Source organism: Lotus japonicus, chromosome 5 (genome assembly GCF_012489685.1).
Source record: "Lotus japonicus ecotype B-129 chromosome 5, LjGifu_v1.2".
NCBI classification, from domain to species: Eukaryota; Viridiplantae; Streptophyta; class Magnoliopsida; order Fabales; family Fabaceae; genus Lotus; species Lotus japonicus.
In genome coordinates, this window is record NC_080045.1 from 36,672,298 (window position 1) to 36,697,759 (window position 25,462).

The following is a 25,462-nucleotide window of genomic DNA, read 5'->3' on the forward strand; positions in this document are numbered from 1 at the left end:
TCCGCGTTCATGAACTCATATGCTTTGCTTCCAATATCTGTGCCAGCTGCTACTTCCGCTCTCAACAGATCCCTAGTTGATATGTGCACCAACCCAAACTGCAGAAATAGACACAACATATATTCCAGTGATATGTGAATATTTTCTCATTCAAATTTTGTTGGTACATATGTAGCAGTAAGCAATCTTGAACCCAGTCAATCAGCTGAAGAAAAACATAATAGAAAAGACACTTAAGTCACTACTTTACTTTTGCCTGACCCATAAATTTGGTTGATTGCTTAGATTAATTGAACAAAATTAATAAGAGACTATATTGAGAAAATCTAAAAACAACACTGCTTCTAAGAAAGAGATATTTGAAGGTGCGAAAAACACTAGAAAGGGGGGGGGGGGGGGGGGGTTTGAATAGAGTTTTTGAATCACGGGTAAACTTTTTAAGCTTTTTCAAAACTCAAAGATAAAAACTAAGTGCTGAATGATAAGAAGTAAAGCACGCAAGTATTTTATCCTGGTTCACTTGAGATAAAAGCTCAAGCTAATCCAGTCCACCTGTGAAGGTGATTTCTTCCTTCTTCTGATGAAGGCAATCCACTAAAATCAATGAGTGTTACAACTGCACTTTGCAACCTGCTAAGTGGCTAACAATACACTGATTTTCTCACTAGTATCCTCTTAAGAAGCTGATCTACCGATCCTCTTAAGATTAGCTAAACACTGAATCGGCCTTGATTCAGTCCTCTCAAGATCCGACCAACCTTGGTCTCTTAAGGAACTTTACAATGTGATGTAAAAGGTTTCGGGTTTACAATAATTGCTTCTAACAAGCTGATAGTAAACTCAGATGTTTAAGAACAGTGAAGAAATAATGCTAAGAGATTGGTTCGTATATGTTGAATGTTTTCAGCAAAGTTTCTTGACTTCTTTCTTCTTTCTTCAGCCTTTATATACTCCAAGACTTGTGATGTAGCCGTTGCTAGGGTTTTATCCGTTGGAGTGGCAATTCTGTGATATCAGACTGCTAGGCTGTACAAGTTAGGTGGCGGACAGACTGAGACTTGTACGACGTTGTACTGTGATAGCGACTTGTCCTTTCACCAGTTGACTTGTGATCAAAGAGCTTCAGATGAACGTTGGTGAAGCTTCTGATCATCGTTAGATTGAAGCTCGGATTCTTCTGACCTTGCAACTTCTGCTTCTGAACAAGTTCCTCAGAACTTCTGATCGTCAGAGCTAGAATAGCTTGGGTCTTCAGAACCAACTTCTTGCAAGTCTTCAGAACTTGAGTCTTCTGCTTCTGGACCGTTCCACTGGAACATCTGGTCTTCAGAACTTCTGACTTGAGTTCTTCAGAACTTCTTGAGAGCTTCCATCTTCAGAGCTTCTGAAGTATTTGCCATTGTTCAGAACGAACATGGTAGGTTAAAAAGCTCTCTTTTTAGTAACCCTTGGTTCTTCTTCTTCTGAACGAATAGGCTTGGGTCAGATTCAGAACCTGTTTGTCACATCTTAAAAAGACAAACGTTAGGGTACCACAATTGTTCATCATCACAAACCTTAATTGTAATCATCAAAACATAGAGATGCAACCACTGATCAAACCTTGATCTTACAATCTCCCCCTTTTTGATGATGACAAAACAAGTATTTTGATGAACAATTTTTACACAATAAACTGAATACACAGGAAAGAAAAGATCAGAGATTAAACTTATCCTTGTGTAACGGTTTGCATTGCTCTTTCTGAATCTGGGATAACACCTGATTCTGAGCTTGGGTCTCCCCCTGACTCCCCCTGAATCTATGACTTAATGAATTGGTGAATAGTCTAGATTCGGAGTCTGGTTATGTGGTCATAATTTACGCTTGAAGAGATGTATACTCATCAGAAGTGATGGTTCAGAACTTAGCGTATATCACACAATAACATAGAGTCTTGTCCAGATATAATTGGAATAAGGCGTTAGAAGCAAGATTGGTTCAGGATATGAACAAAATGTATTCCTTATTTGAGGCGCTTGACAATATCTATGTGCTATAAGTATTTGATACTTTTCTCCTCTACTGGTTTTATATAATATAAAAGTTTATCAAAAACCATTATGTACTCCCTCTTTTTATCATAATCAAAAAGAGTGAAAAACAAAACCAACAATAACAATAACAAGAAGGTGATGCAAATAAGAGATGTTATTATTACTGAATAGAGAAAAAGTACAGAGGATTGTGAGGAATGAAGAAGACTAATCCTAGATAAATAGGAAGGCCCGAGAATTCTTCATGAAGAGAAGTTGAAGGTGTAGGGGATGTATGTCCAGATCAATTGAGGCTAACTGAGTAGCCAGTTTTTCCTTCAAAGCAACATTCTCCTGGACAGCCTCTTTATCCGCTTCATTGTGATCTTCTTCATATTCCAGAAGCATACAAATGCCCTGGAACTGATCTTCAACGTCCTTCCGGCGATTGGTCAGACTGAGGAGGTCATTCAGAACGTCTTGAAGGTTCTGAAGACAGTGAGTCTGATGAGAAGTGAGCCAACATTTCAGGAGATTCTCAATCTTCTCAAGAGCTTGAGAGATCTGAGAAGAAGATAGATTAGCGCTCCATGGAAAGACTTGGTCAAATACCATAGTCTTGAGTTCAGAAATTAAGTCGACAGAAGTCATTCTTGAACTAGAAGTAAGGGAAGATTGAAGGAGGGTGAGGTGAATTGCGGTGTGATGGAGAAGAAGGATTGCAGAGATTATAAGGAGGAAAAGTAACAGAAAAACATGCATGAAACTTAACAAATCATAAAAGCATGTGAGTTACGAAGAGTACGGTGCATGAATCATAGAATAAGAAATTAACACAGTCAACATAAAATAAATTCAGTCATAACAAATAAATGCATGCAGGACAGAAATAAGGGATTCAAGGCTTGGAAGTGGAGGGAAGGTTTTCCATCAGATACTTCATGATTGCTTCCATTTTGCTTGAGGACTCCTGAATTTGCTTGCTTTGCTCATTCTGAACACGACCTTGTTGCTCAACCATCTGAAATAACCTCTGCTGATCATCCTGAATTCTGTCAATCCGGGCAGCAAGAATTTCAACTTCTGGAGCTGGAGCTAAGGTAGGAACTTCTGGAGCTTGAGTATGAGTAGCAACGTCAGCCTCTGAAGACATTGCAGTATCAACTTGAATTGGCCCTTGCTTCTCAACTTCATCAACATCTGCATCTTCCAGAATGACTATACCGTCAGAGCTTTCTTCTGCAACCTCTACTGAAAGCATCTCAGCATCTTCTGAGGTACATTCAGAGACAACACATGGTCTTTCAGCCATAGCTCTTCTCAAGGGTTCACAAACCCTGTGCAGCACTCTCTGCCTTTGCTCATAGGCCCTCTCAGATGCATCATGAACTCTTAGTCGTTTCTCCCTGCTAAGCTGCTTCTGAAGTTCATGAACTTTGCCTTCTGACCATCTTTCAAAGGCAGACCATAGACCATCAACAAGAGAGGCATCAAACTGATTATCAGTTACCTGATACAGCCAATTCAGTCGTCTGGTGGCCTCTTCAGAAAACTCCTGAATGAGTTGAGTAAGATTCTGAGGTTGGAAGGAGGTGGCCAAGGTCAGAACAGGCTGAGGAGTTCTGACAGCATTGGAGTTTGAAGCATTTGAGCTATCAGGTCTGAGTTGTTCTGAAGGAGTGGACTCAATCTCATGGTCCTTCTCTATGCCTGAGTGATCTGATTCATCCATGTGCTCAGCTTTAGAGATTGTATCTGGCCTTTGCCTTGAGGTAACAGTCTTCTCAGGTGAGGTGAAACTCAGATCCTGTGAGTTGACTGCAGAGTAGTTGGACAAGGACACATAGGAAGACTCAGGAACATCATGAAGCTGATCTTTAAAGTTGGAAGCTACTTGTTGGAGAGGCTTTACATTGAAAGGCGGTACAAGGATCTGAACATCATCATCCTCTTTTTCTGTCTCAGCAGGGATCTCACCAGTTTGGGTTATGAGGAAGGTGTGTGAAGTGGATGCAGGCTTGGGAGTGAATTGTTGAACCAAGGTTCTCAGAGTAGCCTCACTTTGAACAATACCGTGAATGAAGGAATTGAAAGGAGGTACTGGTTCAGTTGGGATGGATGTGAAAGAGGTGTAAATTGGAATGGAAGGGATGGCTGTGGTAGCTGTTTGGATGGTTGATTTAGGAGCTTGAGGTTCAGCTTGTGTTTCAGGTTGAGTTTCAGGTTGAGTGGGTGCTGTTTGGTTTGAGGTAGGCATGGAGGTAGATATAGGCAGGGGTTATTCAGGAATAACTACTAAAGCAAAATCAGAGTTAATGCTTTCAGTAATTACCTTACTTGGGCTTCTGATGGATGTGGTTCTGGTAAGTTTTGCAGCCCTTGCTGGATCAGAAGTGCTTTTAGATCTTCTTTCCCGTTGTGCTTCTGAAGCAGGTTCAGATGCTTGTTCTGCTTCTGCCTCTTTCTGCTGAAGTGGACCCCTCAGAGGAAGCTTCCTTCTCTTCACTAAGGGTACAGCATCAGAATCAGTGGATTCTTCAGCGTCTGAAGATTCCCTTATAACCTGAAGCACATTCTGGATGATCTCACGGTCATCCTGCTCATCTTCTTCTTCCTCATGGATAACTTTTCGTCTCTTAGCCAGAGGAGCATCATCATCTTCAGTCTCCTCACTTGAGTAGTATTCCCATGAGTCTTCAGAGCTTTCTGATTCAGACACTTGTCGTGATTGAACTAAGGTTCTCTTAGGAGGTTTTTCAGGAGAGGGTTCCCTGATGACCACATTCTTGGATGCAGCTTTCTTCTTTGTAGGTTCCTCTGTCAGAATCCTTTTGCCCTTAGGATCTGAAGGCTTGCTGCTTGTTGCCCTCCTTGATTTCCTTGTTGCCAACTTAGGAGGACTTTCAGGAAGTGTTTTGACAAACTCCCCAAGAGTGATAGGATCTCCTTGTCTTCTGAGCATTCTCACATATTCCAGAATGCATGCTGGATTGTCCTTTTTGGACCAAAGAGGAAAATCATCAATAGGGTAGTTCCTCTGACGAACTTCATCAGAAGTGTCTTCTCTGGGAGCAACTTGAACCTTCTCAATGATCTGCATTTTCTTCAGTTTTGTTCCATTGAGAGCATCGCCAATAGACATGGCCAGATCTTCATGAAGTCCAATGTCTGACAGGGTCTTGACAAGCTTATTCTGGACAAAGATATCTGACAGCAGCCTTCCATACGGAATGTAAGAAATGAACCTCTTGTTCTCAAAACCAGTTGTGGTCCTTGATTTCTCAACGCATTCCTTCCGATAATTGAAGAGCAGGAATGACAGACATATAGGCTCACCTATGGAAATGTAGTACATGATTACCTTTTGAGTTGCATTTAGGTAATCAGTTCCTCCAGTTCTGGGGTGAATGCAGTGAATGAAGATCTTCTGCCAAATCTTCATCTGAGACTTCAAGTCCTTTATGTTGTATTTGGTTTTCTCTTGAGACCAGTTATCATAAAGCGCCTTGTTGACCACGTTCCTCATCCCAGGAACATTTGCATTAATGTTTTTAATCCTTTTACCTTGCTGGAACTCCATACCAGCAACTTTGCAATGGACTCTTCTGAGATTACAATCTTCTTGTCCAGCACATGAGAAACAACATAGTAGTCGCTGCAGACTGCGTTTTTCCAGAACTCTACAACCAATTTGTGATAAATCGGACCATGAAGCCTATTGAAGTACCCAGACCACCCTTGTAAGTTGACCTGATCCCTGATGTCGAACCCATGTTCAGCCAGATTGTCGAAATCAACTCTTGCTTCACAACACACATTCAGTTCTTCTACTTTCTTGACACAAGTGACTACATTTGGCGCATTTAGAATCTTCTGTGCTTCTTCAAATCTTTGATTCTCTTGTTCTTCGGTAGTTTGTTTGGAAGAAGCAGAAACATTTACCTTGGGTTTCCTCGATTTGCCCATGATTCTCAGAGAATGAGGTTTAGGGTTCAGAGAGAAAGGGGAAATGTTGGAGGGAGGAGTATAAATGAATGCAATGCACACGAAGAGTTTCAAAACCGTAAGTGTAAGTGAGTGGAAGATCGTGTGTGTCAGTGCATATAGTGGGTTTAATGGTAACCGTTGACAGTTTTAAGAAATTAAAGGCAAAACCAACGGTTATAAAATAGATAGTCTGAAAATAGCATAGTAGAGGAGAGTAGGCATCATCATTATAGCAGATATACCACGCGACTCAAGGAACTATGTCACAAATGAAGTGACACGTGTATTGTTGCCTACCACAGAAGTTTAACCGGTGGGTTAAGTGCTTCTGATCAAGTAACTTCTGAAGGGGTAACATCTGATGATTTCAGAGGTACCAGGGTTAGAAGTTCTGAAGAAAACCTTACTCTGGACAAAAATCCATGTTCAGGTTTTCAAGAATAAATAAAAACCTATCTTCTGCTAAGGGCTTAGTAAAAATATCTGCCCACTGATGGTCAGTATCAACATACTCTAATGATAGAGTGCCCTTCTGAACATGATCACGAATATAATGATACTTTACCTCTATTTGCTTTGCTCTTGAGTGTAGAATGGGGTTCTTGCTGAGTGAAATAGCAGCTGTGTTGTCACAGTAAATAGGAACCTTCTTCAGAGACAAACCATAATCTTCCAGATGATTCTTCATCCATATGGTTTGTGTACAGCATGTGGCAGCTGAGACATACTCTGCTTCAGCAGTTGATAGAGCAATAGTGTTCTGTCTTTTGCTTGACCAAGATACAAGATTTGCTCCAAGAAAATGACAGCTTCCAGAGGTGCTTTTCCTTTCCACTCTGTCTCCAGCAAAGTCAGCATCACAAAAACCTGAAAGTGTATACTCTGATGTTTTTCTATACATCAAGCCAAGGTTAGTGGTTCCTTTCAGATATTTGAGGATCCTTTTAACAGCAGTTAAGTGAGTCTCTCTAGGATCTGATTGGAATCTAGCACAGAGATGCACACTAAATAATATATCAGGTCTGGAGGCAGTTAAGTAAAGAAGAGAGCCTATCATTCCATGATAGAGCTTCTGACAAACCTTAGAGGAAACTTCCTCTTTCTCAAGAATTCATGTTGGGTGCATTGGAGTCTTAGAGATGTTGCAATCACTCATGTTGAACTTCTTCAGAAGTTCCAAGGTATACTTCTTCTGATGGATATAGGTGACTCCTGGTTGTTGATCTATTTGAATTCCCAAGAAGTATTTGAGTTCTCCCATCATGCTCATTTCAAATTCAGCCTGCATCAACTTAGAAAATTCCTTGCACAAGGAGGGATTAGCAGAGCCAAAAATGATATCATCAACATAAATCTGAACTATAAGAATATCATTCTTATAGGTTCTGCAGAAAAGAGTATTGTCTCCTTTACCCCTTACAAACTCATTCTGTAGAAGAAAGGAGCTGAGCCTGATCTAGCTCTTCTTACATTGCTTGAACCCAGCCTTTGTCTTCAAGAGCTTCATCAACTTATTTTGGCTCAATGAGAGATACAAGTCCCTTCAGACTTAGAAGAGTCTCTTCTGAAGGTTTGAGCATAGACCTGGTTCTGACGAGAGCATCTTTGTTGCCAATGATTAGTTCTTCTGGATGAGAAGCAACTATTCTTTTCTTCTTCTGAAGTTGATCAGAAGTTGTTGGAGCATCTTCAGATGCTTCTGCCTCTGGAGCAACATCCTCTGGGCTTTTCGTTGGTTGATTTGCTTCTGAACAATCAATGCTTAAATCTGCAAATCTTTCAAACAGCTTTGACTTTTCTGAGCCAAGCTTATCATCAAATCTAATCTGGATAGATTCCTCAACAGTTTGATGAATAATATTATAAATTCTAAAACCTTTAGATCTTTCAGAATAACCAGGAAAATAACATTTTAAAGCTTTATAATCGAATTTACCCAATTGCTCCTTAGTGTTGAGCATGTAGCAACAGCTTCCAAAAGGATGGAAGTAAGAGATATCAGGTTGTCTTCCTTTGCATAGCTCATAAGGAGTTTTCTCCAGAATTGGTCTAATGGAGATTCTGTTCTGGATGAAGCATGCAGTGTTGATTGCTTCTACCCAGAAGTGCTTGGCCATACTTGATTCTTGCATCATGGTGCGAGCCATCTCCTGAAGAGTTCAATTATTTCTTTCAACTACTCCATTTTGTTGAGGAGTGCGAGGACATGAGAAGTTATGAGAGATTCCTTGAGAGTCGAATAATTCTTCAAAAGCTTTGTTCTCAAATTCTCCACCATGGTCACTTCTGACAGTAATCACAGAAGATTGAAACTCCTTCTGAACTTGGGTAATGAAGTTGGTAAACACAATATGTGCTTCATCTTTGTGCCTTAGGAATTTTACCCATGTCCACCTGCTATAGTCATCTACAATGACTAACCCATACTTCTTTCCTCCAATGGATTCAGTTTTCACTGGTCCAAAAAGATCAATGTGAAGTAGCTCAAGGGGCCTTGTTGTAGATACCACATTCTTTGCTTTAAAAGGTTTCTTGGTGAATTTTCCCTTCTGACAAGCTTCACATAGAGCCTCTGATGAGTATTTCAGACGAGGCAATCCTCTGACGAGATTTAGCTTGCTAAGTTGAGAGATTTTCCTGAGGCTTGCATGTCCTAGGCGTCTGTGCCAGATCCATTGCTCATCATTAACTGACATGAGACACTTGACCTTCTGAGATAGCAGTTCAGAGGATTTGATTTTGTAAATATCATTCCTTCTCTTCCCAGAGAACAGAGCAGATCCATCTGTTTGACTGACAGCTTTGCAGCACGTTTGATTAAGGATCACATCATAACCTTTGTCAGCAATCTGGCTTATGGAGAGCAGGTTATATATTAATCCATCCACCAGAAGTACATCGTTGATGAATGGAGTTTTTCCATCTCCTATGGAACCTTTTCCAATGATTTTTCCCTTCTGGTTTCCTCCGAAGCCAACGTCTCCTCCTGACTTAAGCGGTGTCAGTTCTTGGAATATAGACCTTGTGCCCGTCATGTGTCGTGAGCATCCACTGTCCAGGTACCATGACAGGTGTCTTAACTGAGCTGCATAAAATGTCTGTAACAGGAATAATTTTTGCTTTAGGTACCCATATCTTGGGTCCTTTCTTGTTAGTTTTCCTAGAAGTTCTCGGAACTTTGGGTGCAACAGAAGGATAACGCAAAGGAACTTGATTATAATATCTAGATATGTCAAGTTTGAATTTTCCTTTTGGTTTTACTACCTTTGGTGTAACCTTTTCTGGGATGATAGTGCCAGCAGGAACGAAATGCTTGTGCAAAGGTTCGCGTTTGGGCTCAGATGACTCATCTTTCATGGATTGAAAGTAGCCAAGGCCACTGTTCCCATTTCTGCTCATGCCATAGATCATTGAAGCCATAAGACTTCTGTCTATGCCCTTTGCAAGGAACTTTTGAAACGCTTTCTCATATTTTGTCTCATACTTAACATCAGATGATGCAAGTTGGTCTTCTAGCACATCATTTTTAGCACGAAGAACAGCATTGTCATTAACAAGAGTATAGTTTTCTTCCATGAGTTCAGAGACTGACTTCTCATGAACTTCTGAAGAACTGGTTTTAGCAGAATATTTCTTTTTAAGCTCTTTATGCTTATTTAGCAGAATATCATGTTTCTTCATCATTTCAGATAAAGCAGTTCTTAGCTTAGATAGAGAAAATTCAGAGAATACCTCATCATCATTCTCAGAGTCTGAATCATCTTCTGAAGCTTCAGCTCCTCTGCTGGTGGTAGCCGTCAGAGCCTCCACGGCTTCATCTTCTTCTGACTCAGCTTCATCAGAGTCAGTAGCATCGAAGGTCACAAGGGCTTTCTTCTTGAAGACTTTTCTTGGTCTCTTGTCCTTCTTTAACTTGGGACAGTCACTCTTGTAGTTCCGAGATTCCTTGCACTCAAAGCAAGTGACTTCCTTTCCAGATGATTTCTTCTGACCGGAAGAAGATTCATATCTTCCTGAACTTTTCTTTGGTCCTTTGCCCTAGCTATGTCTGTTCTTCCAGAGTTTGCTTAACCTCTTTGTGAAAAGAGACAGCTCTTCATCATCAGACGCGTCTGATAGCTCTTCAGATGAATTTTCCTCTTTTGCCTGATAAGCTTTCGCTTTGTCAGACTTTGATTTAAGAGCAATAGACTTGTCTTTCTTTTGAGGCTTGTCCCCTTTGAGTTCAATCTCATGGCTTCTGAGATGACTCACGAGTTCTTCTAACTTCAACGAGTTCAGATTCCTGGAGAGTTTCAGGGCAGTGACAAAAGCTCTCCACTCCTTAGGCAAACTTCTGATAATCTTCTTGACATGATCACCAGTAGAGTAGCCCTTGTTTAGCACTCTGATTCCAGCAATCAGATTTTGAAACCTTGAGTACATCTCCTCAATGGTTTCACCAGATTCCATCTTAAACTGCTCATATTGTTGTATGAGAGCAAGAGCCTTGGTTTCCTTGACCTCTTCATTTCCTTCATGCGTCATGACCAAGGAGTCAAAGATGGATTTAGCTGTTTCTTTGTCAGAGATCTTCTCATACTCAATACATGATATTGAGCTGAATAGCATAGACTTCGCCTTGTGATGATCCTTGAAACGCTTCTTCTGAGCGTCAGTCATTTCAGAACGGGGGATCTTCACTCCTGAAGCATCTACTAGATCAATAGAGCCTTCAATGACCATATCCCACAGATCTGGGTCAGTGCCAAGGAAATAGCATTCTATTCTATCTTTCTAGTACTCGAACTTTTCACCATCAAAGATTGGTGCTCTGAGTTGATTGTTGTTGTTGTCAGCGGAAGTATTGGTTTGGGCCATTGTTTGTTTTTCACACAAGGTTCTGGATCACTGAACACTGTTAGGTGTTAAAATCAGAACCGGAGCTCTGATGCCAATTGAAGGTGCGAAAAACACTAGAAAGGGGGGGTTTGAATAGAGTTTTTGAATCACGGGTAAACTTTTTAAGCTTTTTCAAAACTCAAAGATAAAAACTAAGTGCTGAATGATAAGAAGTAAAGCACGCAAGTATTTTATCCTGGTTCACTTGAGATAAAAGCTCAAGCTAATCCAGTCCACCTGTGAAGGTGATTTCTTCCTTCTTCTGATGAAGGCAATCCACTAAAATCAATGAGTGTTACAACTGCACTTTGCAACCTGCTAAGTGGCTAACAATACACTGATTTTCTCACTAGTATCCTCTTAAGAAGCAGATCTACCGATCCTCTTAAGACTAGCTAAACACTGAATCGGCCTTGATTCAGTCCTCTCAAGATCCGACCAACCTTGGTCTCTTAAGGAACTTTACAATGTGATGTAAAAGGTTTCGGGTTTACAAAAGTTGCTTCTGAAAAGCTAATAGTAAACTCAGATGTTTAAGAACAGTGAAGAAATAATGCTAAGAGATTGGTTCGAATGGATTCAAGAATATCAGCAAAGTTTCTTAACTTCTTTCTTCTTTCTTCAGCCTCTAAATATTCCAAGGCAGTGATGTAGCCGTTGCTAGGGTTTTGCCCGTTGGGGTGACAATCTTGTAATATCAGACTGTTAGGCTGAACGAGGTAGGTGGCGGACAGACTGAGGCTGTACGATTTGTACTGTGACAGCGACCTGTCCTTTCACCAGCTGACTTAAGATCTGAAGAGCTTTAGATGAGCGTTGGTGAAGCTTTTGATCATAGTCAGACGGAAGCTTGGATCCTCTAACCTTACAACTTCTGCTTCTGAACAAGTTCCTCAAAACTTCTGAACGTCAGAGCTAGAATAGCTATGATCTTCAGATGCCAACTTCTTGCAGGTCTTCAGAACTTGAGTCTTCTACTTCTGGACCGTTCCGCTGGAACATATGGTCTTAAGAACTTCTGACTCCGGTTCTTCAGTACCTCTTGAGAGTTTCTATCTTCAGAACTTCTGAAAGATTTGCCACTGTTCTAAACAAACATGGTAAGCTTTTCAACTCTCTTTTGGCTACTCTTGGGTCTTCGTCTTCTGATTGATTTGGCTTAGGTCAGAATCAGAACCTGTTTGTCACAACTAAAAGAGACAAACGTTAGAGTACGATAATTGTTCATCCTCAAAAACCTTAAATGTAATCATCAAAATATAGAGATGCAACCACTGATCAAACCTTGATCTTACAATCTCCCCCTTTTTGATGATGACAAAACAAGTATTTTGATGAACAATTCTTAATCAATAAACTGAATACACAAAAGAGAAGAGATTAGAGTTTAAACTTATCCTTGTGTAACGGTTTGTGTTGCTCCTTCTGAATCTGGGATAACACCTGATTCTGAGCTGGGGTCTCCCCCTGACTCCCCCTGAATCTACGCTTAGAGGGATGTGTACTCATCAGAAATTGATGGTTCAGAGCTGGCGTAGATCACATGAGAATATAGAGTATTGTCTAGGTATAAATGGAATAAGGCGTCAGAAGCAAATTAGTTCAGAATTCTGAACAAAATGTATTCCTGATTTAAGGACGCTTGGCAATATCTATGTGCTATAAGTGTTTGATACTTATTCTCCTCTACTGGTTTTATATAATATAAGAAAAAGTTTATCAAAAACCATTTTATGTACTCCCCCTTTTTGTCATAAGCAAAAAGAGTGAAAAACGCAAACAATAACAACAAATAGTAATGCAGAAGAAACGCTTGTTATTATTAATAAACGAAGAAAGAGTACAGAGGATATAAAAGACTAGGAGAACAAGGCCTAGATGCATAGGAAGGCACGAGACTCCTTCAAAGAAAGAAGCTGAAGATGTAAAGGACGAATGTCCTGATCGATGGAGGCTAACTGGGAAGCCAGTTCTTCCTTTAGAGCTTCAATTTCCTGGATAGCAGGAGTGGAGGCAGCATCCTGATCGGCTTCTTCTTGATCTTCTTCATGTTCAAGAAGCATAAAAATGCCCTCGAACTGAGCTTCAAGGTCCTTCCGGCGAGAGGCCAGACGAAGGAGGTTGTTCAGAACTTCCTGAAGATTCTGAAGACAGTGAATCTGATGGGATGTCAGCCAACAGTCTAAGAGATTCTCAATCATCCCAAGAGCTTGAGAGATTTGAGAATGAGATAGATTAACACTCCAGGGAAAGACTTGGTCAAATACCAGAGTCTTGAGTGCATAGATCAATTCAACAGAAGTCATTGTTGTTGTAGGATAGAGAAAAGAATGAACTGACTGAGTTGAAGTGAATTACGTTGTGATGGAGAAGAAGGAAGGCATCAGATTATAAGGAAGAAGAGTAACAGAAAAACATGCATAAAACTCATCAAATCATAAAAGCATGTGAGTTACTAAAGGAAATGGACGGTGCATTGAATAAGTGAATCAGAAATAAACACGGCCAAACATAAAGTAAATTCACACAAAAACAAAAAATGCATGCAAGATAGATGAGAGGGGTTCAAGGCTTTGATGAAGAGGGAAGATTCTCGATCAGATACTTCATCATAGCTTCCATTTTGCTGGAGGATTCCTGAATCTGCCTACTTTGTTCACTCTGAACAAGTCCTTGTTGCTCAACCATCTAAAACAACCTCTGCTGATCATCTTGGATTCTGTCAATCCTGGCAGCAAGAGTAGCAACTTCGGGATGGGGAGAAGGTTCTGGAGCTTGAGCAGGAGTAGGAACTTCTGCCTCTGATGGAATTTCAGCATCAACTTGAATTGGCACTTGCTTCTCAACTTCATCAACATCTGCATCTTCCAGAATGACTATTCCGTCAGAACTGTCTTCTGCAACCTCTGCTGGAATCATCTCAGCATCTTCTGAGGTACGTTCAGAGATAACATCAGTTCTTTCAGCCATAGCTCTTCTCATCGGTTCACACACCATGTGTAGCAATCTCTGTTTTTGCTCATGAGCTCTCTCAGAAGCATCATGAACTCTCAGACGCCTTTCAGTGCTAAGCAGCTTCTAAAACTCATAAGCTCTGCTTTCTGACCATCTTCCGAAGGCAGACCACAGACCATAAGGAATGTAAGAAATTGACCTCTTGTTCTCAGTAGTTGTGGTCCTTGACTTCTCAACGCATTCCTTCAAATAGTTGAAAAGCAGAAACAGCAGACAGACAGGCTCACCCTGAGAAATATAGTACATGATTACCTTTTGAGTTGCATTAAGGTAATCAGTTCCTCCAGTTCTGGGGTGTATGCAGTGGATGAAGATCTTCTGTCAGATCTTCATTTTTGGCTTCAAATCCTTTATGCCATACTTTGTCTTCTCCAAGGACCAATTGTCATAGATGGCTTTATTTACTAATTTCCTCATGCCAGGAACATTAGCATCTACTTTTTGATCCTCTTGCCCTGTTGGAACTCCATACCGAGCAGCTTTTCAATGGACTCTTCTGAAATCACAATCTTCCTGTCCAGTACATGAGAGACGACATAGTAGTTGTTGCAAACTGCGTTTTTCCAGAATTCCACAACCAGTTTGTAGTAGATAGGACCACAGAGCCTATCAAAGTAGCCAGACCAACCTTGCAAGTTAACTTGATCCTTGATATCAAACCCATGATCAGCCAGGTTGTCGAAGTCCACTCTTGCTTCGTTGTACACAACCAGTTCTTCAGCTTTCTTGACGCAGGTGACCACATTGGGCGTGTTCAGGATTTGCTGAGCTTCTTCAAATCTTTGATTTTCTTGATCTTCGACGGATAGTTTGGAAGAAGTAGTAGCACTTGCTCTTGATTTCCTTGATTTCCCCATGATTCTCAGTGAAGCGAGGTTTAGGGTTCAGAGAGAGGGGAATATTGGAGGGAGAAGAATGAATGAAAATCAATGCACACAAGCGTCTTTGAAAACCGTCTGTGTAAGTGTATGGAAGATCGTGTGTGAAAGATGCGTAGTGGATTTAATGGTAACCGTTGAGATTTTAAGAGGCAAAAAGAAAAATAAAAACAAGATCAACGGTTGCAAAATAATTAGTCTGAAAATAGCATAGTGGAGGAGAGTAGGCATCATCATTATAGCAGATACACCACGCGACTCAAGGAACTATGTCACAAATGAAGTGACACGTGTATTGTTGCCTACCACAAAAGTTTAACCAGTGGGTTAAGTGCTTCTGATCGAGTACCTTCTGAAAAGGGTAACATCTGATGACTTCAGAAGCACCAAGGTCAGAAGTTCTGAAGAGAACCTTACTCTGGACAAAAGTCCATGTTCAGATTTTCAAGAATAAATAAAAACCTATCTTCTGCTAAGGGCTTAGTGAAAATATCTGCCCACTGATGGTCAGTATCAACATACTCTAATGATAGAGTGCTCTTCTGAACATGATCTCGAATATAATGATACTTTACCTCTATGTGCTTTGCTCTTGAATGTAGAATGGGATTTTTGCTGAGTGAGATAGCAGCTGTGTTGTCACAGTAAATAGGAACCTTCTTCAGAGACAAACCATAGTCATCCAGATGATTCTTCATCCATATGGTTTGTGTACAGCAAGTGGTAGCTGAGACATATTCTGCTTCTGCAGTTGATAGAGCAATTGTGTTCTGTCTCTTTCTTGACCATGTAACACGATTTGCTCCAAGGAAGTGGAAGCTTCCGGAGGTGCTTTTCCTTTCCACTCTGTCTCCAGCAAAGTCAGCATCACAAAAACCTGAGAGTGTATACTCTGATGTTTTTCTATCCATCAAGCCAAGGTTAGTGGTTCCTTTCAGATATTTGAGGATCCTCTTAACAGCAGTTAAGTGAGTCTCTCTAGGATCTGATTGGAATCTAGCACAGAGATGCACACTAAACAGTATATCAGGTCTGGAAGCAGTTAAGTAAAGAAGAGAGCCTATCATTCCACGATAGAGCTTCTGACAAACCTTAGAGGAAACTTCCTCTTTCTCAAGAATGCATGTTGGATGCATTGGAGTCTTAGAGATGTTGTAGTAACTCATGTTGAACTTCTTCAGAAGTTCCAAGGTGTACTTCTTCTGATGGATATAGGTGACTCCTGGTCGTTGATCAATTTGAATTCCCAGGAAGTATTTGAGTTCTCCCATCATGCTCATTTCGAATTCAGCCTGCATCATCTTAGAAAATTTCTTGCACAGAGAGGGATTAGCAGAACCAAAAATAATGTCATCAACATAAATCTGAACTATAAGAATATCATCCTTATAGGTTCTGCAGAAAAGAGTGTTGTCACCTTTACCCCTTACAAACTCATTCTTCAGAAGAAAGGAGCTAAGCCTTTCATACCAAGCTCTGGGAGCTTGTTTCAGTCCATAGAGTGACTTCTTGAGCTTGTAGACATGTTCTGGATGCTTGTCATCTTCAAATCCAGGAGGTTGCTTGACATACACTTCTTCAGAAATGTAGCCATTAAGGAAGGCACTCTTGACATCCATCTGATGAAGAATGATGTTGTGATTCACTGAGAAGGAGGTCAGTAGCCTTATAGCTTCAAGCCTTGCCACAGGAGCAAAGGTCTCAGTGTAATCAATCCCCTCTTGTTGACTGTAGCCTTGAGCCACCAGTCTTGCCTTGTTTCTTGTTACTTATCCTTTTTCATTCAGCTTGTTTCTGAATACCCACTTGGTTCCTATGACATGGAAACCTTTGGGTTTTGGCATTAAGGACCAAACACAATTCTTGGTGAACTGATCTAGCTCTTCTTGCATTGCCAGAATCCAACCTTTATCTTCAAGAGCTTCATCAACTGATTTGGGCTCAATGAAAGATACAAGTCCCTTCAGACTCAGAAGAGTCTCTTCTGAAGGTTTGAGCATAGACCTGGTTGTAAGGCCCTAAGTTCAATTTGGAACAATTTTATGGAAGTTTGAATAAAATTGAAGTTTTTGGCTATGTTTGATAACTGGCAGATTAGAACTGTCAACTTGTGTGAATTTTTAGAGGGTCTTAACGACTTCATTTGGGACAACGTCCTTCATGAGAGTTGTAGCCCTTCAAGTCTAGAAAATTCTCCAAGTGGTTTCGTGTCGATCCGATATCTGTAGCTCCAGATATCCCCGTTTTAGTGAACGTAGTTCCGGCTGTACAGTGCCAGCGGGATTATTACATTGTTTTTCTTCTAAGTCCGAATTTAATTATGAATTTACCTTTGAGGGCTTAGGTTTTAGTAAGTTTCAGGTCTGATTAGGTAATTAGACTGGTGGGTTAAGGTTGGACTTGGGTCGGGCTTGTGGAAAACAAAACCCTAGCCCACTTGTGGGTTGCATGGGATTTTAGCCAAGGGGGGAAACCCTATTCTTCCACAATCAGAAAACAGAGATACACTACAGCACCTTCACGTGAAAAACAAAGAGAGAACGTGTGAGAGAAGAGAAGGGAGCCGCCGCCCAAGCCACCACCATTGTCGCCGGTCACGCGCGCGAGCAAGGGAGAGAGCGCGAATAGAGAGGGTTTCGCGAAGGAGAAGGAAGGTGAAGGAGACCTGGACAGCAAGAGATTGTTCTTCCAAACTTCATTCTCTTCTTCTTTTCAGACCAAGAACCCAAGGTAAGGGCTGGTCCTAGGATTGGGTAGATTGCCTAGGGTATTTGCCATGTTTTACTATGAGAAAAGTCATGAACATGATTGCTTTTGCAAGAGTTTTGTGTTCATGATGCTTGCTGTTTTTTTTTTCTGCCTTGAGATCTTGATGTTTTGCTTCTGATTTGAGATGAAATGTTGATGCCATGATTCTCCATTATTCATCACTACAACTACCGTTTTCTTCTATGACTTTGCTTGATTAAAATGATTGAAGATTTATATGCTTAGATCTGCCTTTTGTGCTAGAATTGATGGTTATCTTGGTTCTGGAAATTTAAGCATGATATATGATATATGATATGTGGTTCTTGCTGCTGGAATATGGTTTAAAACTCTGGGACTTGAATGGTTGAAAAATTAATTTGAAGGCAAAAGTATCTCTGCCAGTTTCCTGTACTGGACAGCGAGTTTTGGAGCTTAATTACACCTAATTCGGGGTCTCAAATGAAAAAGGGATAAACTGGAAAATTGTAGATTTTCGAATTGGCTTTCTATGCATATAAAGAACATAATTTTTGGTCTAGTAATGAGGTCTGGAGGTCGATCTTAGTGACTGTTGCACCTGCTGTTCTTCCTGTACCGGACAGCAAGCTTTAAGGCCTAATATCACCTAATTCTGGATCTCAAATGGAAACGTGATAAACTATAAAAGTGTAGAGTTTCGAATTATCTTTCCAGTCATGTATCATGTGAATTTTGTGGCTAAGTATTGCGGTCTGTAGACCAGTTTTAGTACACGCTGCAGCCGTTGTCCAAAAACACTAAATTTGAGAAATTGTTGGAAATGTTAGTAACATGTGATTAGGGACCTTTGTGAGATTTTTATATGATGATATCTGTAAACTGAGCCTCTGGAATTTGTAAATAATTTGTGAATTTGGGAGGCCCTGATTATTTCTATGCTTTGCATGAGGTTTAGTTGTGACTTGTTTAGGAGGTCGCTCACCCAGCTGTAATTCCTCCTAGTGTGACTGTTATTTCTTGACGTTGTAATCTGATACGATATTAACTCATAAGACTCTAGGATTGACATTAGAGCCTTAAACACCAAGAGAATGAATTTATAACTCGCTTGCAAGTAAATGTGAATAATTTGGACATAGGTCTGGTTAGGACTATGGACCATGAGAACAATGGTTCCGTTAGAGACAAAACGGATAACTTGCACGCGAGGGTGAATGCGGTTTGAACCGTGATGTTATGACTTGTGGGTGTCTGACCCATGGTGTGCTGTGGTCGTTCCAAGGAACGCCATGATGTTGTGAGCTTTGCTCATGGTGTTGTTCGTCTGCTGGACGAATGGTGTTGGATCCAAGGTGAAAGGTGGTTGTGTGAAGTGAGATTCCGTTAGTAACTGACTCTTTCCCATAAAAGACATATAATGTACTTATATTATATATGTTGTTGTTGATTTTGTCATTATCATTCTTTTTGTTGGACCTGACCCTGCTTGTTTGCTATGTGTTTATTTGGGGGGGGTAGATGGTCGTGAAGATAATGGCGATGACTCATTCTTGGGAGTTGATGCTACGTGACGTGCCAATACCGGAGGACGACTACACTTCAGAGGAAGAGGAAGAGGCTAAGGAATAGGGTTTTGGTTGAGAGTCTTTTGTTTTCTGTTGGGGTTGAGAGTTTCCGAAGTGTTGGTATCGAACAATATTATTGCTTAAATTCGAATGAACAAGTTTTGATGTAATCTTTATTTTCATTCAGGCCTTTGATTCGTACTCTTTACAGTTGGTTATTTAAAAGGTTTTACGATGTTGGTTACTTCCGCGTGTTTTTGGAAAGGTTATGTTTCAAGAGTTTTCGTAAAATGAGAGGTTTGTCATTAATTGAAGATTAATAAGTGAATCGACGAAAACTCTTTACGAAAATGGGTTAATTAGTTACTGAGTAACACTCGAGAAATCGGGGCGTTACATTGTGGTATCAGAGCTCCGGTTGAGAAACCAGAGCACTAAGGGTTTTGGGCTTACGAGTTTCCGAACTCGTTGTGTTTTTGTTTTTGATAAAAGTGTTTTCAAGGCTTCACGGTGAGATTGGGTAGACTTGTTTGCTAAGATGTTTGTTTGGCTGTGAGATTGTCTGTAGTTAGTATCATTGCCGTGATACTTGAGACTAAGTGTTTGATTATATTAAGATGTTTGAACTCTGAGATCGATTGATGGAATGTCAATCGAAGGAAGAGTGGGCTTTGGAATCCCTTTTGCGCCCCAAGGTGTACGCCTGTGTGCGTTTGTGTGCACCTGTGCTATTGGTAAAGAAGAAGGATGGGAAGTCCAGATTGTGTGTGGATTACCGGCAGCTGAATAAGGTGACAGTGAAGAACCGTTATCCGATGCCTCGGATAGACGACTTGATGGACCAACTTCGGGGAGCAGTTGTTTTCTCGAAGATTGATCTGAAATCAGGGTATCACCAGATTCGGGTGAAGGAGGCTGACATTCAGAAGACGGCATTCAGAACTCGATATGGACATTATGAATATCTCGTGATGCCATTTGGAGTTACTAATGCACCCGCAGTTTTTATGGACTACATGAACCGTGTGTTCAGGCCATTCTTGGACAAGTTCGTGGTGGTGTTCATAGACGATATTCTAATTTACTCGAAGAGTAAGGAGGAACATGAGGAGCATTTACGTCAAGTGCTAGAGGTGTTGCGGAAGAAGGAACTCTATGCTAATGGAGGAAAGTGTGAGTTCTGGATGGAGGAAGTGAAGTTCCTTGGTCATGTCATATCTAGCAAAGGTGTGGCAGTGGACCCCAGCAAAATTGAATCAGTTTTGGCATGGGAACAACCGAAGACAGCAAGTGATATCAGAAGTTTTGTTGGGCTTGCTGGCTACTATCGGCGTTTCGTGAAGGATTACGCCAAGTTGACTGCACCGTTGACTCATTTGACAAAGAAGGATCAACCGTTTGCGTGGACGGAGAAGTGTGAGGCTAGCTTCCAAGAAATGAAGAAGCGGTTGACCACCGCACCTGTACTAGCTTTGCCAAAGGAGGGAGAACCATACGACGTGTACTGTGATGCGTCGCATAATGGTTTGGGTTGTGTGATGATGCAAGAGAAGAGGGTGATTGCTTATGCTTCGCGACAGTTGAAAGTCCATGAGAAGAATTACCCTACGCATGATTTGGAGTTGGCTGCTAAAGTGTATGCTCTCAAGATCTGGAGACATTACTTGTATGGCAGTACGTTCACGATCTATAGTGATCACAAGAGTTTGAAGTACTTGTTTGATCAGAAGGATCTGAACATGAGGCAGAGACGGTGGATGGAGTGTCTGCAAGACTATGAGTTCTCATTACAGTATCATCCGGGGAAGACCAATGTTGTAGCTGATGCTCTGAGTCGAAAGGCTATACATGTATCCTCGTTGATGGTCAAGGAGTTAGAATTGTTGGAGGCTTTCCGTGATCTGAGTTTGAATGTTGAACTCGCACCGGGGAAGCTGAGCTTTGGAATGGTGACGGTGTCTAGTGGACTCTTGGATGAGATAAAGTCGAAACAAGAGACCGATGAAGGGTTGATTGAATGGCGCAAGCTTGTGGCACAAGGAAAAGCGTCTGAGTTCGCTATTGGGAACGACAATATTCTGCGTTGTAAGGGACGAGTTTGTGTACCCAATGATGCAGTAATGAGGAAGCTGATCTTGGATGAAGGTCACAAAAGCAGATTGAGTATTCATCCGGGGATGAATAACATGTATCAGGACTTGAAACTTCATTTCTGGTGGCCTGGGATGAAGAAACAAGTAGCTGAGTATGTGTCGACATGTTTGACGTGTCAGAAGGCGAAGGTGGAACATCAGAAACCAGCAGGAAAGCTGCAGTCATTGGATGTCCCGGAGTGGAAATGGGATAGCATTTCCATGGACTTCGTGACGGCGTTGCCGCTTACACGAAGGAAGTTCGATGCAATTTGGGTTGTAGTTGATCGATTGACGAAGACTGCTCACTTCGTGCCAATCAATCTGAACTACAAGGTAGAGAGGTTGGCGGAGATATACATTGCTGAGATTGTACGCTTGCACGGTGTGCCATCTAGCATTGTGTCGGACAGAGACCCGAGGTTTACCTCGCGTTTCTGGGAAGCTTTGCAGCGGGCTTTGGGAACCAGGTTGAAATTGAGTTCCGCTTATCATCCTCAGACGGATGGGCAAACCGAGAGGACCATCCAATCCTTGGAGGATTTGCTAAGATCTTGTGTGCTGGATCACAAAGGCAGCTGGGATGAGATGTTGCCATTGATCGAGTTCACTTACAACAACAGCTTTCATGCAAGCATAGGGATGGCCCCTTATGAAGCGTTGTATGGTCGGAGGTGCCGTACACCCTTGTGCTGGCATCAAGATGGGGAGAACTTGATTGTTGGACCTGAATTAGTTCAGAAAACCACAGAAGAGGTGAAGCGAATCCAAGAGAAGATGAGGGTTTCGCAGAGTCGTCAGAAAAGTTATGCTGACAATCGCAGGAAGGAGTTGGAGTTTCAAGCTGGAGATCATGTCTTCTTGCGGGTTACCCCGATGACAGGTGTCGGAAGGGCGATCAAGTCAAAGAAGCTTACTCCAAAGTTTATCGGACCGTACCAGATTACGGAGCGTGTTGGACCCGTGGCGTATAGGATTGCCTTACCGCCGTTCCTATCCAACATACATGATGTGCTGCATGTGTCGCAACTTCGGAGGTATATGGCTGATAATTCTCATGTGATTGAACCTGATGATATTCAGCTGAAGGATGATCTAACGATGGAAACGCCGCCCATCAAGATCGTCGACAAAAGCACCAAACGCTTGAGGAACAAGGAAGTATCCTTAGTGAAGGTTGTATGGAATCAAGCTACGGGCGATGCGACTTGGGAATTAGAGGATAAAATGCGGAAATCACATCCCGAGTTGTTTGTAGACCCTTAAGTTTCGAGGGCGAAACTATTTTTAAGGGGGGTGGTATTGTAAGGCCCTAAGTTCAATTTGGAACAATTTTATGGAAGTTTGAATAAAATTGAAGTTTTTGGCTATGTTTGATAACTGGCAGATTAGAACTGTCAACTTGTGTGAATTTTTAGAGGGTCTTAACGACTTCATTTGGGAAAACGTCCTTCATGAGAGTTGTAGCCCTTCAAGTCTAGAAAATTCTCCAAGTGGTTTCGTGTCGATCCGATATCTGTAGCTCCAGATATCCCCGTTTTAGTGAACGTAGTTCCGGCTGTACAGTGCCAGCGGGATTATTACATTGTTTTTCTTCTAAGTCCGAATTTAATTATGAATTTACCTTTGAGGGCTTAGGTTTTAGTAAGTTTCAGGTCTGATTAGGTAATTAGACTGGTGGGTTAAGGTTGGACTTGGGTCGGGCTTGTGGAAAACAAAACCCTAGCCCACTTGTGGGTTGCATGGGATTTTAGCCAAGGGGGGAAACCCTATTCTTCCACAATCAGAAAACAGAGATACACTACAGCACCTTCACGTGAAAAACAAAGAGAGAACGTGTGAGAGAAGAGAAGGGAGCCGCCGCCCAAGCCACCACCATTGTCGCCGGTCACGCGCGCGAGCAAGGGAGAGAGCGCGAATAGAGAGGGTTTCGCGAAGGAGAAGGAAGGTGAAGGAGACCTGGACAGCAAGAGATTGTTCTTCCAAACTTCATTCTCTTCTTCTTTTCAGACCAAGAACCCAAGGTAAGGGCTGGTCCTAGGATTGGGTAGATTGCCTAGGGTATTTGCCATGTTTTACTATGAGAAAAGTCATGAACATGATTGCTTTTGCAAGAGTTTTGTGTTCATGATGCTTGCTGTTTTTTTTTTCTGCCTTGAGATCTTGATGTTTTGCTTCTGATTTGAGATGAAATGTTGATGCCATGATTCTCCATTATTCATCACTACAACTACCGTTTTCTTCTATGACTTTGCTTGATTAAAATGATTGAAGATTTATATGCTTAGATCTGCCTTTTGTGCTAGAATTGATGGTTATCTTGGTTCTGGAAATTTAAGCATGATATATGATATATGATATGTGGTTCTTGCTGCTGGAATATGGTTTAAAACTCTGGGACTTGAATGGTTGAAAAATTAATTTGAAGGCAAAAGTATCTCTGCCAGTTTCCTGTACTGGACAGCGAGTTTTGGAGCTTAATTACACCTAATTCGGGGTCTCAAATGAAAAAGGGATAAACTGGAAAATTGTAGATTTTCGAATTGGCTTTCTATGCATATAAAGAACATAATTTTTGGTCTAGTAATGAGGTCTGGAGGTCGATCTTAGTGACTGTTGCACCTGCTGTTCTTCCTGTACCGGACAGCAAGCTTTAAGGCCTAATATCACCTAATTCTGGATCTCAAATGGAAACGTGATAAACTATAAAAGTGTAGAGTTTCGAATTATCTTTCCAGTCATGTATCATGTGAATTTTGTGGCTAAGTATTGCGGTCTGTAGACCAGTTTTAGTACACGCTGCAGCCGTTGTCCAAAAACACTAAATTTGAGAAATTGTTGGAAATGTTAGTAACATGTGATTAGGGACCTTTGTGAGATTTTTATATGATGATATCTGTAAACTGAGCCTCTGGAATTTGTAAATAATTTGTGAATTTGGGAGGCCCTGATTATTTCTATGCTTTGCATGAGGTTTAGTTGTGACTTGTTTAGGAGGTCGCTCACCCAGCTGTAATTCCTCCTAGTGTGACTGTTATTTCTTGACGTTGTAATCTGATACGATATTAACTCATAAGACTCTAGGATTGACATTAGTGCCTTAAACACCAAGAGAATGAATTTATAACTCGCTTGCAAGTAAATGTGAATAATTTGGACATAGGTCTGGTTAGGACTATGGACCATGAGAACAATGGTTCCGTTAGAGACAAAACGGATAACTTGCACGCGAGGGTGAATGCGGTTTGAACCGTGATGTTATGACTTGTGGGTGTCTGACCCATGGTGTGCTGTGGTCGTTCCAAGGAACGCCATGATGTTGTGAGCTTTGCTCATGGTGTTGTTCGTCTGCTGGACGAATGGTGTTGGATCCAAGGTGAAAGGTGGTTGTGTGAAGTGAGATTCCGTTAGTAACTGACTCTTTCCCATAAAAGACATATAATGTACTTATATTATATATGTTGTTGTTGATTTTGTCATTATCATTCTTTTTGTTGGACCTGACCCTGCTTGTTTGCTATGTGTTTATTTGGGGGGGGTAGATGGTCGTGAAGATAATGGCGATGACTCATTCTTGGGAGTTGATGCTACGTGACGTGCCAATACCGGAGGACGACTACACTTCAGAGGAAGAGGAAGAGGCTAAGGAATAGGGTTTTGGTTGAGAGTCTTTTGTTTTCTGTTGGGGTTGAGAGTTTCCGAAGTGTTGGTATCGAACAATATTATTGCTTAAATTCGAATGAACAAGTTTTGATGTAATCTTTATTTTCATTCAGGCCTTTGATTCGTACTCTTTACAGTTGGTTATTTAAAAGGTTTTACGATGTTGGTTACTTCCGCGTGTTTTTGGAAAGGTTATGTTTCAAGAGTTTTCGTAAAATGAGAGGTTTGTCATTAATTGAAGATTAATAAGTGAATCGACGAAAACTCTTTACGAAAATGGGTTAATTAGTTACTGAGTAACACTCGAGAAATCGGGGCGTTACATTGTGGTATCAGAGCTCCGGTTGAGAAACCAGAGCACTAAGGGTTTTGGGCTTACGAGTTTCCGAACTCGTTGTGTTTTTGTTTTTGATAAAAGTGTTTTCAAGGCTTCACGGTGAGATTGGGTAGACTTGTTTGCTAAGATGTTTGTTTGGCTGTGAGATTGTCTGTAGTTAGTATCATTGCCGTGATACTTGAGACTAAGTGTTTGATTATATTAAGATGTTTGAACTCTGAGATCGATTGATGGAATGTCAATCGAAGGAAGAGTGGGC

The 25,462-nt window shown here is 41.2% G+C and overlaps 2 long non-coding RNA genes across 2 annotated transcripts; both read left to right on the top strand.

The window, feature by feature from the left end:
* Positions 1–17,042: 17,042 nt before the first annotated feature.
* Positions 17,043–19,315, top strand: LOC130718731 (uncharacterized). The gene is made up of 2 exons (XR_009012776.1): positions 17,043–17,506; positions 19,025–19,315. It is a non-coding gene; the product is annotated as an uncharacterized LOC130718731 (long non-coding RNA).
* A 3,356-nt stretch (positions 19,316–22,671) lies between these two features.
* Positions 22,672–25,036, top strand: LOC130718753 (uncharacterized). Its single transcript, XR_009012781.1, has 2 exons — positions 22,672–23,227; positions 24,746–25,036. It is a non-coding gene; the product is annotated as an uncharacterized LOC130718753 (long non-coding RNA).
* Positions 25,037–25,462: the final 426 nt, after the last annotated feature.